This window comes from Bos javanicus, chromosome 9 (assembly GCF_032452875.1).
Source record: "Bos javanicus breed banteng chromosome 9, ARS-OSU_banteng_1.0, whole genome shotgun sequence".
In the NCBI taxonomy this organism is placed as follows: domain Eukaryota; kingdom Metazoa; phylum Chordata; class Mammalia; order Artiodactyla; family Bovidae; genus Bos; species Bos javanicus.
The window spans coordinates 72133085-72147829 of NC_083876.1; the positions used below are offsets into that span (position 1 = coordinate 72133085).

Consider the following 14745-nt stretch of genomic DNA (forward strand, 5'->3'; position numbering starts at 1 on the left):
GGAGGTGGGAGGTGTACACATGTACACCCATGGCTGATTCATGTGAATGTATGGCAAAAACCACCACAATATTGTAAAGTGATTAGCCTCCAATTAAAATAAATAAATAATATATATTTTAAAAAAAGAGTCTTGGTTTAGAACATATGCTGTATATTCTAACTTTTCCTGGCACCTGGATAATAAATAATATTATAGCCTTAACTGGATTTTGACTAATGGAAATGGAGCACATTATAAGACTAGTGCAGCCCATGGGCTTTATCTCATTGTCTTCTTTCATCTTAAAATGAATTCCTTGGTCAGTAGAATGGTGTTTCAGCTAAAGCACTCAACAAGTCTATGGAGAATGGTCATCGTCGGGAGAATGGTTATCATCGTTTAGTCGCTAAGCCAGGTCCAACTGTTTGCAACCCCATGGACTGTATAGCCCACCAGGCTCCTCTGTCCATGGGATTTTCCAGGCAAGAATACTGTAATGGGCTGCCATTTCCTTCTCTATAGAGAATGGTGCCTGCAGTAAAATCAAACCCAATTCCAGAATGAGGAAATACTATAATGAGGCAAATTCCTGAACTGTCTGTGACAAAAGGGGAGTCCAAAGCAGTTGACATGCTTGATACCAGCTATATTGCTGGTCTCCTATAAGGAAGGTGACACGTAAAGACCTTAGTCATGGTTACTGTAAAGCTGACTTATCCACAGTGGCAGTGATCATTGGAATAGAGCCTTTCTCCTGCCATTTCCTTGGTAAATCAGACCATGCCACTCTACCATTTAAAACCCTTCACTTCCCCCAGCATTTGAAAGAAAATCCAAACTCTCTTACACATGGTCTGCAAGGCACTGAAGGTTCAAGCCTTAGTTTCTTGTCAACTTTGCCTCATGTCCGCTTCCCCTTGCACTGATCATGATGCCCCATCCAGGCTACTCAGTTCAGTTCAATTCAGTCGCTCAGTCGTGTCCGACTCTGCGACCCCATGAATCACAGCACGCCAGGCCTCCCTGTCCATCACCAACTCCTGGAGTTCAATCAAACTCATGTCTATCGAGTCGGTGATAGCATTCAGCCGTCTCAACCTCTGTCGTCCCCTTCTCCTCCTGCCCCCAATCCCTCCCAGCCTCAGAGTCTTTTCCAATGAGTCAACTCTTCGCATGAGGTGGCCAAAGTATTGGAGTTTCGGCTTTAGCATCAGTCCTTCCAATGAATACCCAGGACTGATCTCCTTTAGGATGGACTGGTTGGACCTCCTTGCAGTCCAAGGGACTCTCAAGAGTCTTCTCCAACACCACAATTCAAAAGTATCAGTTCTTCGGCGCTCAGCTTTCTTCACAGTCCAGCTCTCACATCCATACATGACCACTGGAAAAACCACAGCCTTGACTAGATGGACCTTTGTTGGCAAAGTAATATCTCTGCTTTTGAATATGCTGTCTAGGTTGGTCATAATTTTCCTTCCAAGGAGTAAGTGTCTTTTAATTTCATGGCTGCAATCTCCCACAAAGATAGCTCTAGCCTGTCTTGTTCCCTCCACCTGGAACACTGGGCACCCCTTCCATTCCCATTCAGATAGCTTGTTTGTCTTCATTACACCTAATACAAGCTATAATTATTTAATACTGTTCAAAGAATAAATGAGTACACAAACTGAAACAGATCAAAGTTCCATAATTCTACAGTGCCTTTAAATGCTCACATATTTTACTGAATATTCAGAGTGGGAAGGAAAAGATCTATAGCCATCCTTGAAGACCCCATAAGTAGTGAAATACTCAAATGGTTGCCTACTCCCTAACCCCTCAGAAGTCAGCCCAAGTCATCTCTTTCAAAAAGGACTGTGGTATTAGCATGATTCATGCTGGATGCACACCAACCAGCGGCCAGGTATTCATGAGCCCCTTCGGGCCTTTTATTAAAATTAGAGCTGCCCACTGGCCTCATCCAGGGAGGTTTCTAACTGCAGCCCAACTCTAAGCAGAGGCCTGCGCCGGCCGGCCTGGGAGTGGGACTTGGGGGCGCGGCGGGTGTTCGCGCCGCTGCTTGGAGCTCCCGGACCGTTAGTCCCGTCTCGCTCTCGCAGGCAGCACCCTTCAAGTGGCCCCCGAGGGGCCCCGAGGGCCCAAGCGCAGCCGTTCAAACTGGCTAAGTGTGCGCCTCTCGGAGTCCCCCGGGTCATTCCAGGGCCACTTGGGCGCGGAGCTGCAGAAGGGCCTCAGTCCTCAGGCGCCCGGCTTCCGTGTGAGCAGAGCCGCCGCCGCCTCTGCCCAGCACCCCGGTCCCAGCGTGCAGCCGCCCTCTCCCTCCTCCCATCCTTCTTGGATCCAGCTACGCGGCTTAAAAGCCTCTCAAGTGCTTCCCGGCTTCCAAGGCAGAGTCCTGACCGCAAACCCAAGTTGAGTATGGTTGCCAAAGGGACAGGCGACAGAAATGCCACCTAACCCCCCTGCATGATCTATCACCTATCTATCTATCCATTCTTTTACCTGTCATATCCTATCACTGTATTTTAGGACTAGGATTAGCATTCCTTCACAAGAGCTTGATCACTTAAATTAACGCGTTTGTTTTAACCGAAAAAGCGAAGTCGGACTTTTTCAAGACAGAAAATGTATTCGTCAGAATTAGAAAACAACTTTTAGCTGTTGAGGACCAGCTTCGCTAACTATATTGAATGGTGGACCTTTTCTATGAATTGAATGAACTAACAGAAGTGGCAAGGTTTTGCCCCACCCCCACCCCTCAAAATAAAAACCCTAAAGTCCGTTTATATTACACTGTATGCCAGAAATTACGTACTCATGTGTAACTACTAGCTAAAAATGTACAAGGGATGCACAGTTTTTTCGCAATCTTTCCAGGCGGTTCTCAAGCAAAACAAGTCTAGCCTATTCCACACCTTTCCCCACTAGCCCCACCTCGTCAAGCCCTTAGGCAGGCCGGGCCGACCCGGACACCAGGAAGGAGGAAGGGAAAGTGGAGGAAAGGGCGGGGGAAAGTGACGGGAGCAGTGAGAGCCGGATATGACTGGCTAGCGAGGAACCCAGCAGGGCCCTGTCCGGCGGCGCTCTAGCCGCCGCGCGTTGTCTCTATGCTCCCCCGCGTCTGGTCTATTTATTGTCGCGGGGAAGCAGCGGCCGCCCTGTACCCGGAACAACAAAGCACGAAAGACGGAGCCCGAGCCTTGGGGGCTCCTAGCAACCGGCCGGGGCGGGAGTTCCATGGAGACTGGGGAGCGCGCTCGCCTCATCATCATCCTTATCCTCCAGCTTATCCTTCGCGTCCGCCGCAACCGGCAGCAGCGCTGCCGCCGCGTCCTCTGCCGCCGCCCGCTCTTCCCACGGTAACCCGGTCGGCGACCCTGGGCGGGGGGTAGCGCGGTCTTCGGGGCTGCCCAAGTGCCGGCTGCGGGGCGTCTTGGCGCGGGGCGGGCTTGTGCGGAGCCGCGGCCGTGCTCCTGATGGAGTGTGCGGGGGCGGATGCCGGGGCTGGGGGGAGAGCAGCTCCGATGCGGAAAATTGGTCCAGCGGCCGAGGGAGGGTCCAGCTTTCAGGAGGACGGGGTGATATTTGGGGATCTCGTCTGGGATAACGGGGTGGGGGTGGGGCGTCACTGCCTGGGAACGTTATCCCGCGGGATGTAGGATAAGAAAAGATATATTTTTATTTATTGGGTTAGCCACCACTGGGGAAGACTGGAGAAGGGAAATTCCCCATCTTTCTCTGTGGAGCCCTCACCCAGGGGACGGGAAATCGTGCAAAGATACTAAAAGGGTCCGTTGCTTCCCAGAAAACTTCCTGCGGCCTCGGCCGCGGCGGGAAGGCTCCCAAATAGCACCTTGGTCGGTTCCTACTTTTGGCAATGCCTGCAGCACCTCCCCCCACCTTTTTTTTGTTGTTGTTAGTAGTAGTAGTATTAACCAGAATTAGGCTTGATGAAGGATCTGGAACTGAGGAGAATAAAATAGGTAGGACGTAGGGCTAAGCAAGGTTGAGAACCGGGGTAAGAGGATAATAGCCAGTAAGAGGTCTAAAAGTAAATTCGATTGGAAATGACGGTTTTTAAACTCTCTCCTTCTGCCGAGATGTGCTTCTGCGGGCTCTGTCAGTGTGTTCATTGCAATAGGATTCAGACCGCAGCCAATCCACGTCTGTGAGCTCTCTGACTGCATCTGTCACCTGCAGTTCTAGAGAGACACTGGCAGTTGACCAGCGTGGGCTTGTGTATTTAGAGTTAAGGAGAGTGACTTAAAATTGGCTCAAGGAAAGAAAAGGAAACGAGCTTGGTGTGATTTTTGTTTGCAGAAAGAATGACATTTTCAGTGGGGAAATTGAAAAAGAGAAATATGAGAAGGTTTAGCTATTTTAGCATAATCTGCATGCAGTCTTTTGGAAAGTTTGAGAAAATGGCAGTTAAATCGAAAAAGGACTTTTATCATCACTCTAGTTGAAAGAATTATTCACAGCTGATATCTTGCTTACCAGTTTGTGCCATCTCATTAGGCCTTAGGCCTCTGTTTAATGGTTTTATGCTTCCCAAACCTTTCTAGGTCAGTAAATGAGGTTTTCCTGTGGCATACTGAAATGGCCATATACGCATGCTACAGTAATACTATTTTTGTGTCCAGCGGGAACAAAGCTCTTTAGTTGAAGATTAAAGATGAAAAGAAAATTGATAAATCACAGAAGCAATGATGTCAACCATGGTTTCTGTTTGTCCCTTACTTTTTTTTCCCTCTCACTTTTCCCCTAAGTCTGGCTTGTCTTAAGTAAAAACGTTTCATCCTGCTCCCCCAAACCCCTGCTTTTGTACTCTGCCCTCAAAGTCAGTCTCCGAGACTATTATGATCTGCTGCTCTGTGCTCTTGATTGGTTGATGTCAGAATCGAGTTTTTGACTCGGGTATTTTCATGGAATTGAGGTACAGTATCTCTTGTTAAACCAATTTCATATATGTGCTAAGAGGTGGGAAGATACTTTTAACAAAGATGCAAAATATAAATATTGTGTGTGAAGTTGCTTCAGTCGTGTCTGACTCTTTGCACCCCTTTGGACTGCACCCTGCCAGGCCTCTCTGTCCATGGGATTCTCTAGGCAAGGATACTGGAGTGGGTTGCGTGCGCTCCTCCAGACGATCTTCCCAACCCAGGGATCGAACCCGCATCTTGTGTTGGCAGGCAGATTCTTTACAACTGGCACCACCTGGGATGCCCGGGAAGTACAAACATTGGGAAACTTAAAATTGCATTTTAAACCTCTTGAGAAGAAAAACCTAATATTGTCGTCTGTAGATTAGTGAGTCAAGGACTTTGGCTTACTCTCTTGTTTGAGGTTGTGCTGGGGGATGATGGCACTTGAGGTGCTGGAGGATGTTCTTGGTTCATGTGAGATTCAGTGAGTTCCCTCTGCCTCAGGGCTGCCGTCACACTCACTTCATTTAGATCTTAATTGCTGCTGCCTCTTCCCTTTACCCCTTCTGTGTTTGAGGAAAAGGATTTAAGCCCCAGCTACCTCAGCTTCTTCATTTATTAACAATCCCCGCTTTCCCTGCCATCTGCTCCAATATTTGCAGCATTTCGTGTTGTCTTAGTTCCTCTCTTCACCTAATCATGTCCCAATCAAAAATGATTCCTTATGCTGTTTGTATTATTTCTGTTTCTTAGGGAGTTTTCAACATATGTCCTTGGCCTGTGTATCCTTTTCATTAACGTTACTTTGTCTGTTGCATTTTCCTTCTGTATCCCTCCGCTTATATTGAGAATGGAGTATTCATGTCAGATGTTCTCTATTCATTCTGAACCAACAACTGTTGGTTGTATGATATGACAGGTAAGAGCCTTATGCTGAGAATCAAGACTGTACTGAAATAAGGCATGTAAAAATGTTTGAACTTTTAGGAATAAAAGGTGTTACAGAAGTCCAGTTAGTAACACTATAATTGAAGATGTAGTCACTTTTTTAAAAAAAAGATAAAAGATATAGTACAGCCCTCTCTGTTTTTAATTGAACCTTAGATTTTCAAAATTTGTACTCTAAAAACCTTGTCTTAACATCCAACTTTTCAGATCATTTTGCATCTGAGTACTTGACTGAAATTATGCTTTGCCAAATTAGAGGGGAAAACTAAGTGAGTCCCATAATTTTTTTTCATGTGTGGGAAATTGTCATATCAAAATTTTTATAGATGTGTATATATAGAATGTATAGAATTTGCTATAAAGTAGTATGAATAAATAGGAAATTTACAGCTGAAAACTTCTGGAGAGTGTTCTTTCTTAGCATGAACGTGGCACATTATTTAAAAATCAGCAAATACTGTATAATTTAGTTAAGTGGGTATCAGTGCTGTTTTTTGGTGAAGGAGGCCTATAATTACCTAGTGATTGATTTCTTTCTGTTGCATCATAGCCCGTGTGATGAATAATTGTTAAATGGATTTTAGAATTGATAATAGTAGAATGTTTCCACAGTGTTCTCAAAACCTGTAGTGCTTTGGCAGTTTAGCTGTATTGTGGCATTTGAATTAATAAAGATTTCCTGAAATTTACACCCATGTTTGTTGTACCTTTAATATGTCTGATGCCATGGTGTGTAAAGCTGTATTAAAGGTGTCTCTCATCAGGTGCGTTTTTGTGCACTTGTAGATAGCAGGGAAATGACATAGGTAGAGACCAAAACATGACAAACACAAATCTGGATTTTAAAGCCTTTATTACATGCTTCCTGGTGCTATACTTACTGGTGTACGGATTTCATCATGCCTGGTAAATTAGAAGTTTCTTGGGGATCACGACTGTAAATTGCCATCCTGTTGTATGTTTGTGTGTGTGTGTTTTGAAGATTAACATTAATTAAAGGATATACATATTTTATTTCTTTCCTTTCAGGGACTTATCTAGTAGATGAAGGGAACTTTTAGACATCTAATCTAATTAGGAATCTAATCCTGATGCCTAAAATTAAACTTTTATATTGGCTGTATATTCTAAGCAACAAAATTTCTCAAACATGATTAGGGCTTTTTTTTTTTAACCAATTCAAATAATAAAAATAATGGTTTACTGCTTTGAGTTGATACAGTATTTGCTCTTGTCCCATGACTGTCACTTTGAGTAATTTCAAAAGGGTAAAAGAGTATATTTATCTGAGGTCTTCCCAGGCCATGTAGACAAATTTGATTCTTGTATTGTGACACAACCTTTGATTTAGAAGAAAAATGGAGTATGTTTGTATAGTTGTGAAAAAACAAGATTCCAGAACTGTGTCATAGTAGAAAGGAATCAGTTCAGGTCGTATCAAAAATTGTACCCATCTGGTCTTTTCATGTGGTTAACGAGTGATAAAATTCACAATTTGGTTTAAATGGCTTGTTTTGTAATGCGAAGTGTGCTGCTTGGGGATCCCACTAAATACTAAAAACAAAAACCATAATATACTAAGGTGAATTCTGGGACAGTTCAAATCAGCCTTCATGTGTGAGTCCATAATGAAGCTATTTAAAATTTCACCCCCAAAAAATGCACCATAAAACTTTGACTGGCGACTTTGACCATGCAAATATTCATCTGTCAAGAAAGAATACTGAAAATCAGATTGCATCTTTATGGATGGTTTTCTCAGGACCTATATGGATGACTCTTTGTATTTTAATTGTCATCGTTACCATCATAGACTGCTGTTCATAGACACTGAGACCTGATACACCTTTGTTTTGTAATTCAGTAAGTGAGAACTGAGAACATTTTAAAAGAAGTCAGAATTTGTTTTTATTAATGAAATGGTTTCAAAGAATCAGGCATTAACTTTCTTCCCTCTAATAAATTACAGTTTTCATTGTAAAATCAGTTTTGATCAAAATCTGTTATACTTTCTTGAGACTAGGCTTTGTATAGCGCTTGTATGGACTCTGGATACAGGCTGCCTGTGTTCAGTGTGGTGGCGATGCTGCTTATTAGCGGTATGGCCTTGAACAAGTCTTTTCACTGCCTTCATTCCCCAGTTTCTTAGCTGTAAAATGGGGTTAATGTTAGTACCACCTCATAGGGTTGCCGTGATAAGGAAGTGTAAAGCACTTAGCACAGTGTTGTGCGAAGTTAGCTGAAAAGATACTGGCTGGTGCTTGTTGCGGTGGCACGGTTAACTTTCTTTCTTTCAGTTGGAGGCGATTAAAACATTGAAACTCTTTGTAATGCTGCCTGTTGGACTCATCTCTGCTTGTTAGGTCTTCGGAGGGGAAAGGACTTTTGTTTTAATTTTGAATCGTCACACAGACATCTGGTTATCACTTATGGCAGATGGACTCAGTAAAAAGAGACATCTCTGTTTCTTGGAAAAGGAAGGCCAACAAAGGCTGGTCTGGCACCATGTTGCAGCTATTGAAATGCTATTTCCCTATGGACTTGACTGCTTGTTTAGTTGTATGGTACTTCTGAATAAAAGGAATAGACCCCAGTGGTTTCATTTAGCAGAATTAGTCTTTCTGTAGAATACACTGTTTTTACTTGGATAACCGTAGGTGACGGTAAACTTGAAACTTGCTGATGTCATTGTCAGACCATTTAGCTTGAGGTTTTTGTGTCAGTATAAATGTGCTCTTCATAGTAGCTTTCTTGTCATTTTAGATGTACCTGAAACTGCTGCTCTGCTCTGATAATACAAGTAGCTCAGGAATGACTGCATATGATTGCAAGATTATTTGTTTATGATAAGGTTGACTCCAAATACTGAGACTGCCTAATCAGGGAGTAACCTGATAAATATAGCTTTATTAGACTGCTGTTGAAATGGCTAATTTTTTTTAATGTTAAGTCCAAATGTTTTAGTTTAGTTATATGGACCTTTGAAATTATTGACTAGAAAATGACTATTTCTGCTTAAGTATAATAAATTGCAAACTGTTCTCTATTTTTGGCTAATGTATAGGTCTTAGTTTTTAGATGAAATAATATTTTTTATAAGACATATGGAAGTTTATATAAAACACATTATTAAAAGTATGTTTTGCTTTCAATATACAGGGGTAAAATTTTATAATTCTTCCATATTGTGCAATTTTTGTTTTAGTTGGTTTTTATAACTCTCCCTCCCCCAGATTGGTAAATATGTTTGTGTTTAGAGGCGTGACTTTTGTTTTCCTTTTTGAAGAGAGTGACATCTAGTTGCTACTGTTGATTTCATTGAGTACTGATAACTACATTGGCCACAATAGAGGAAGTACTGATGTAATATTGTTAACATAATGCCTATAACCATCATGGAGTCCAGATCTAAAAAATATTGAAATAAGCATAGAAATGATCCTGGCTGTTTCATATATATATTTTCTCATATGTGTGTGTGTGTGTGTGTGTGCGCGCGTATACATACACATGTATGCTAAGTCACTTCAGTCGTGTCTGACTCTGTGCGACCCCATAGACAGCAGCCCAACAGGCTCCCCCATCCCTGGGATTCTCCAGGCAAGAACACTGGAGTGGGTTGCCATTTCCTTCCCAATGCATGAAAGTGAAAAGTGAAAGTGAAGTCGCTCAGTCATGTCCGACCCTCAGCGACCCCATGGACTGTAGCCTACCAGGCTCCTCCATCCATATATCCTTTAATTTTAGATATTCTGAGAACTGTATTGGGAACTTTTATGACAACAGGTCTTCAAGGTGTCAGTACTATTGCCCAGAATAAAAGCTAGGTGTTTTATTCTGCCACATGGTTAATATTTCCCTGGTGTTCTCAACATCACTCTTTTTCAGGGACAGGTGTTGCCATCTTTCAGACGTGAAGATAATAAAACCAGTGTGTAACCCCAAAGTGCAGATCTGAAGATGGGCGTTTGGTTTGTGAATACGGCCAACACTGTCGTTGTTTGAACCTCTGTTTAGGTTCATGAGGAACCTGCAGCTTTTATGAAACAAGAACCTTTTCTTTTGAATTTGCCAAATACTTTTGTTGAGCCCAAAACCTTTTTTCTGTCACCTGCTTATGGCTGTGGTGAGCATCTTGTATATCTGTAGTTTCTTGTATGCATGTGCAGCCTAGTGAGGTGGTAATGAGCCTCCCTTAATTGCTTGTGGGTTGGCCACATCCCAGGATGTGGCAGGTTAGGGTGATGGTAGGAGCCACAGCTATGTAGAAGACACAGTCACCAGTTCATTGGACCTTCCTGAAACAAACTTGGTGTGCTCATCTCAAAAGTCTGCCAGATTTCTTAATTCAGTTCTCTCCTCTTTTTTGTTGGTGGGGGAGAAGCTGAGATAAAGGATGTGACATGGTTCAACAATTCACAACTGATTTAAAAAAAAATCATATTAATCTATGAATAATGCTTTTTTCCATCATCACAGCAGCATATTGCCAGTATAAATCTTGTAATCTTGAAAATTCCACTTCAATGCATAGTGTAAACCTACTTTGGATAATTGTTAATTTGTCTATATATTAAGAATGCATGCCTTTAAAGTTACTCTTAGTAGGCTTTTTGTTTGGGGCCTGTTAAATTGGAAGAGTTTCAAATCTGTGAAACTATGTTCTTAATTTATCTGTATTGTATCCTCACTCTCACTTTATAAAGAGAGGAATAATGGCTTTATTATCAATCCATTCCTCCCCCACCCCCTTCCCACTTAGCAGCCACCCAACTCCATAATTCTTTCTTTCAGTTGTCCTTTTGCATTTAATTCAGCAACTACTTATTGAGTTTAGGACCAAGTACCAGTTACTAACCCACATTCCAAAGATACACATTTATATTAAATCGTTCTCTTTAAGGATCACAGTGCCTACAGTCTAGTAGACAGTTAAGTACAGTCAGTACCTTTGCACTTGCTGTGCCCTCTACTTGGAGTCTCTTCTCTCAGTGTTTCATATAACTGGCTCCTCCTTAACCTTCAAGATCTCATTTTAAAAATAATTTTCATTTCTAAGGAAGTTAAGAGGCCTTCCTGGATCACTCTGAAGTTTCTCTCATGCCATTTCTTTTATAACATAGATCACATTCTCTAATTATTCTCATTGCTTGTCGTCTGTTTCTTCCACTGGAGGACAACTGTCAGGAGGGCTCCTTACCTGACCATTTTATTCTGAGCAAGTATTTCTGAGGGGATTAATTATTTGTTTTGGATACATTGGTTTAGCTCAATGAATATGCCTAACAGATAGGAATCTGGATTCAGTCTCTGATAGGTTAATATTGAAGTAAGACCTCTAAATTTATGGATAGTGATTGAAGCCTGGAAAGCTTAAATTAAAAAGTATTTAAGGCAATGATTTATAACCTTCAAAGATCTTAAATCCTTTTGAAAATATGAAGAAAATAATGGCCTCCTCAGATACGTATCCAGGTTAGTGTGGATATGATTCCAAGGGAGTTTGCCCTCTAGAACCCGTTGCTGACCTTTTAAGGGAATGTCACTGACTTCCCTGAAGAATTTATGATTTAAGAGGCAGACAGAGCAATATTTGAGATAGGAGGAGAACCTAGGAAAGGTGCCTCAGAAGCCAAGGATAGGGAATAGTGAGGAAGAATTTGGGGAATCAGGGGTTCCCAGTGCTTTAAGCTCTGCTGCTGCTAAGTCGCTTCAGTCATGTCCGACTCTGTGTGACCCCATAGACGGCAGCCCACCAGGCTCCCCCGTCTCTGGGATTCTCCAGGCAAGAACACTGGAGTGGGTTGCCATTTCCTTCTCCAATGCATGAAAGTGAAAAGTGAAAGTGAAGTCGCTTAGTCGTGTCCCGACTCTTCACGACCGCATGGACTGCAGCCTACCAGGCTCCTCCATCCATGGGATTTTCCAGGCAAGAGTACTGGAGTGGGGTGCCAGCACCTTCTTCGGCTTTATGCTCTGGAGTAGTCCAATAAAAAGAAGTGTCAGTGGTGACACTGGATTCAGCAAGGAGCAGTTTTTTGTAACACTTTATCCCAGGCAGAGGCAGAAGGCAGATTGTGACAATTTAAGGCATGAATCCAAGTTAAGGAAGCCACACATGGGAAACAGTGCAGAAATCTTGATGTTCTCTATGATAAACAGCCCTGGTGTGAGACTATAACCCATTTTAAGGACCTACTGAGAGGGAAGTTCCATCATTTTGTTGACCTGTTGTGGCGTTTCAGCCCAGTGGTTCTCAACTGACTGCCCCATTAGAAACAACTTGGAAATGTTTTTAAAATCAGGGCCGTGCAAAGGTTAGTTAATCAATATCTCTGGGGCTTGTGCCTCTTTTATAGCTTTTATTTTGTTTTGTTTTGGCTTTTTCTTAGAATTAAGAACCAGTGTACCCATCAGAAAACCTCCTTATCACTCTTGTGTATTCTGTGTTAGAACACTTTCTTGTACATTATCATCAGTTACTTACCTTACTGTCATGCTAGTTTTAAATCAGTTCCCTGTAGTCCTTTTTACATTGAATTTGAATTTCTAATTCAAAATATTTTTTGTGGCTTTCTTCTGATCTTTAGCCGAGTTGTACACATATGTCTTCTTTGGATGATACAGCCCTCAATCAGTGAAAGATCTGCCCATTTCTGAGTAAAACAAGAAATTCTTAATGGTGCCAACATGTGGAAAGTATTCACTCTGTAGTCCTGTTTGCTTTTATTTAAATGTTGCTTTTTTTTTCACTAAATAGCAAAAACAGTTTTTTAACTAGAAAAGTTTGAACTCTGTACACTGTTTTCCAAATAGCTAATTTCATAATCTTACCTTCCTGTTTTTAAAATGGCAGTCATACATGACCCAGACCTTAAACAGTTTGTCTCCATTAAAACAGACATTTCATATGAAAGGTAAGCCTATAAAAGTGGTTGAAAGGAAACTGTCAAAATACGAAATTCAGCCTGTTGTGTTTTCACCTTGCAGTGCTTTCTCTGGATTAAATTCTTGATGAGCTGTCAGAAGTTCAAGCTTGAATGCTGCATTCACACCCTTGAAATAAAAATTAGAATATGGAGAAAAATGATCTTTATGCATGCCAGCCTTGACACCAGCCGCAAGCTGGAAGAGGGTTTATTCAGTTTGTTAGCAACCTCATGAATTAACATTTTTACTTGCAAAGAAAACGATAATCTTAAAAGAGTCTGCTGTGTTAATAGCATCAGCATAATGATGAGATTAGTCACAAATTGTAGTTACTTATCATGGGTAACTTAAGGCAGATATCAAGATTCTGTATAAAGAGATAAACTTGCTGATTTTTTAAATGAGGTTTTCCTATTTTTCCAGGTACCTAGCTAAGTAAACATTAGCAAAATGTCTGTTTTGTAATTTGTTGTAGACTTGGTCAGACTCTGTCTTCTTGTCTATTCCTGTCTCCGTCTCCCCCATATTCCACTGCCCCCTCCAGAAAAACACCTGACATAGTCAACAACTACTTTTTGTGTTGGTTTGAGATGATTTTGTTATTGTTAGGGCTTTTTTTTTTAATTCACTGTTAAATTTAGTTGTTTTCTAAATCCTTATATCATTTACCAGATACATCAAAGTTGTTTTATTTTTACCCTTGCTTTTAGACCTGAAACAACATGATCTGTTTTTGCATTCCAAAGCTGGAGGACCACAATGAATAACTGGAAATCCTTTCCATTTTTGCACGTTTCTCTATCTATGGAAGATGAAGAAAGAATATAATAATAGAACAATAAGAATAGCTAAATTTGAATGCTTATCATGTACAAGTACTATGCTAAATGGTCTGCATGAAATTTTAGTTTTCCCAACACTTGGCGGTAGATGCTGTTACCTGTTATTTTATGGATGTGGAAGTTGAGGCACAAAGGCATTAAATAACTTTCCCAAGCCATATGACTGATAAGTGGTAGAGTCTGGATTTAACCCAAGTAATCTGCTCCCGGGCCTGGGCTCTTAAAACTTGTTTCTCTGTGCGTGTTTGGAGATACTGCTTTTTAATAATCTCAAGCTAACAGTTAACCTCTCACAGACACTTCATTGAATGTGTTTCATGCCTTGGGACCTATACCAAGACTTGGGTACAGAAATAAGTAAGAATTGATCATTCTTCTGAGGAGCTTATTGTCTATCACGGAGACACTGAAATATGAAATTCCACTGTAGTGTGAGCAAGTGCTGTGTAGTGGGTCCCCGGGCAGCATGGTCATGGGTCTCAGAGTGTCCATCATGGTAATGGATGCCCTGGCTCAGTCTTGGAGACCAGAGGTCTTAGTACCTTTGATTTCTTATTTTATCCAGCATGGTTTTAATTACCTTCTACATGTGGGTTTCTAAGATTTCACCTGCAGTCTAGACCTAGGCCTGTCCTGAGCAGTGGACTCTTACCTGATTGTTTCTCCTTGTGGATGTCTCACAAGTTCCTTCAAATCAACAGGTCAAAATCAGAATCCTTACCCCCTTGCAAACCTGCTCTGCCTCCAGTGTGTCTGTCCCAGTAGACGGCGTCTTAGGCCACAAACCTGGAGGCATACTCCATCTCCATTTTCCTCTTCTCCGTATCAGTCGCAAAGTTCTGTTCCCTCTGACTGCTAAAGAAGTCTCTCTCTGACCTACCGCTTTGCCTCTTCATCCACCCTGCTCCCACTACTGTCCCTTCTCACCAGGACCGCAGCGGTGGACGTGACTGAGTTTTCTGCCCTTTCTTGCCTTGCATCCCATTCTCTTGTTAAAGAAATGGCAATGATAGAGTCTCATGAAAAGCAAATATGTTATGTCATTTCTTGCTTCTCTTTAGTCCACCAGTTTCTTGGAATAAATGTGAAAATCCTTAACATGGTCTGGAAGGCAGGAC

The 14745-nt window shown here is 41.9% G+C and overlaps 1 protein-coding gene across 2 annotated transcripts in view; it reads left to right on the forward strand.

Annotated features, from left to right (window-relative positions):
- The first annotated feature begins 2105 nt into the window (after nucleotides 1-2105).
- Nucleotides 2106-14745, forward strand: part of TBPL1 (TATA-box binding protein like 1) — a 40051-nt gene continuing 27411 nt past the window's right edge. Inside the window, exon 1 of one of the 2 annotated variants that reach the window (XM_061428042.1) lies at nucleotides 2106-2393. The gene's annotated coding sequence lies outside the window, so the exon portion shown is untranslated. Of the gene's footprint in view, nucleotides 2394-3068; nucleotides 3342-14745 lie in introns of those variants that run through there. The other variant, XM_061428041.1, reaches the window with a different exon arrangement.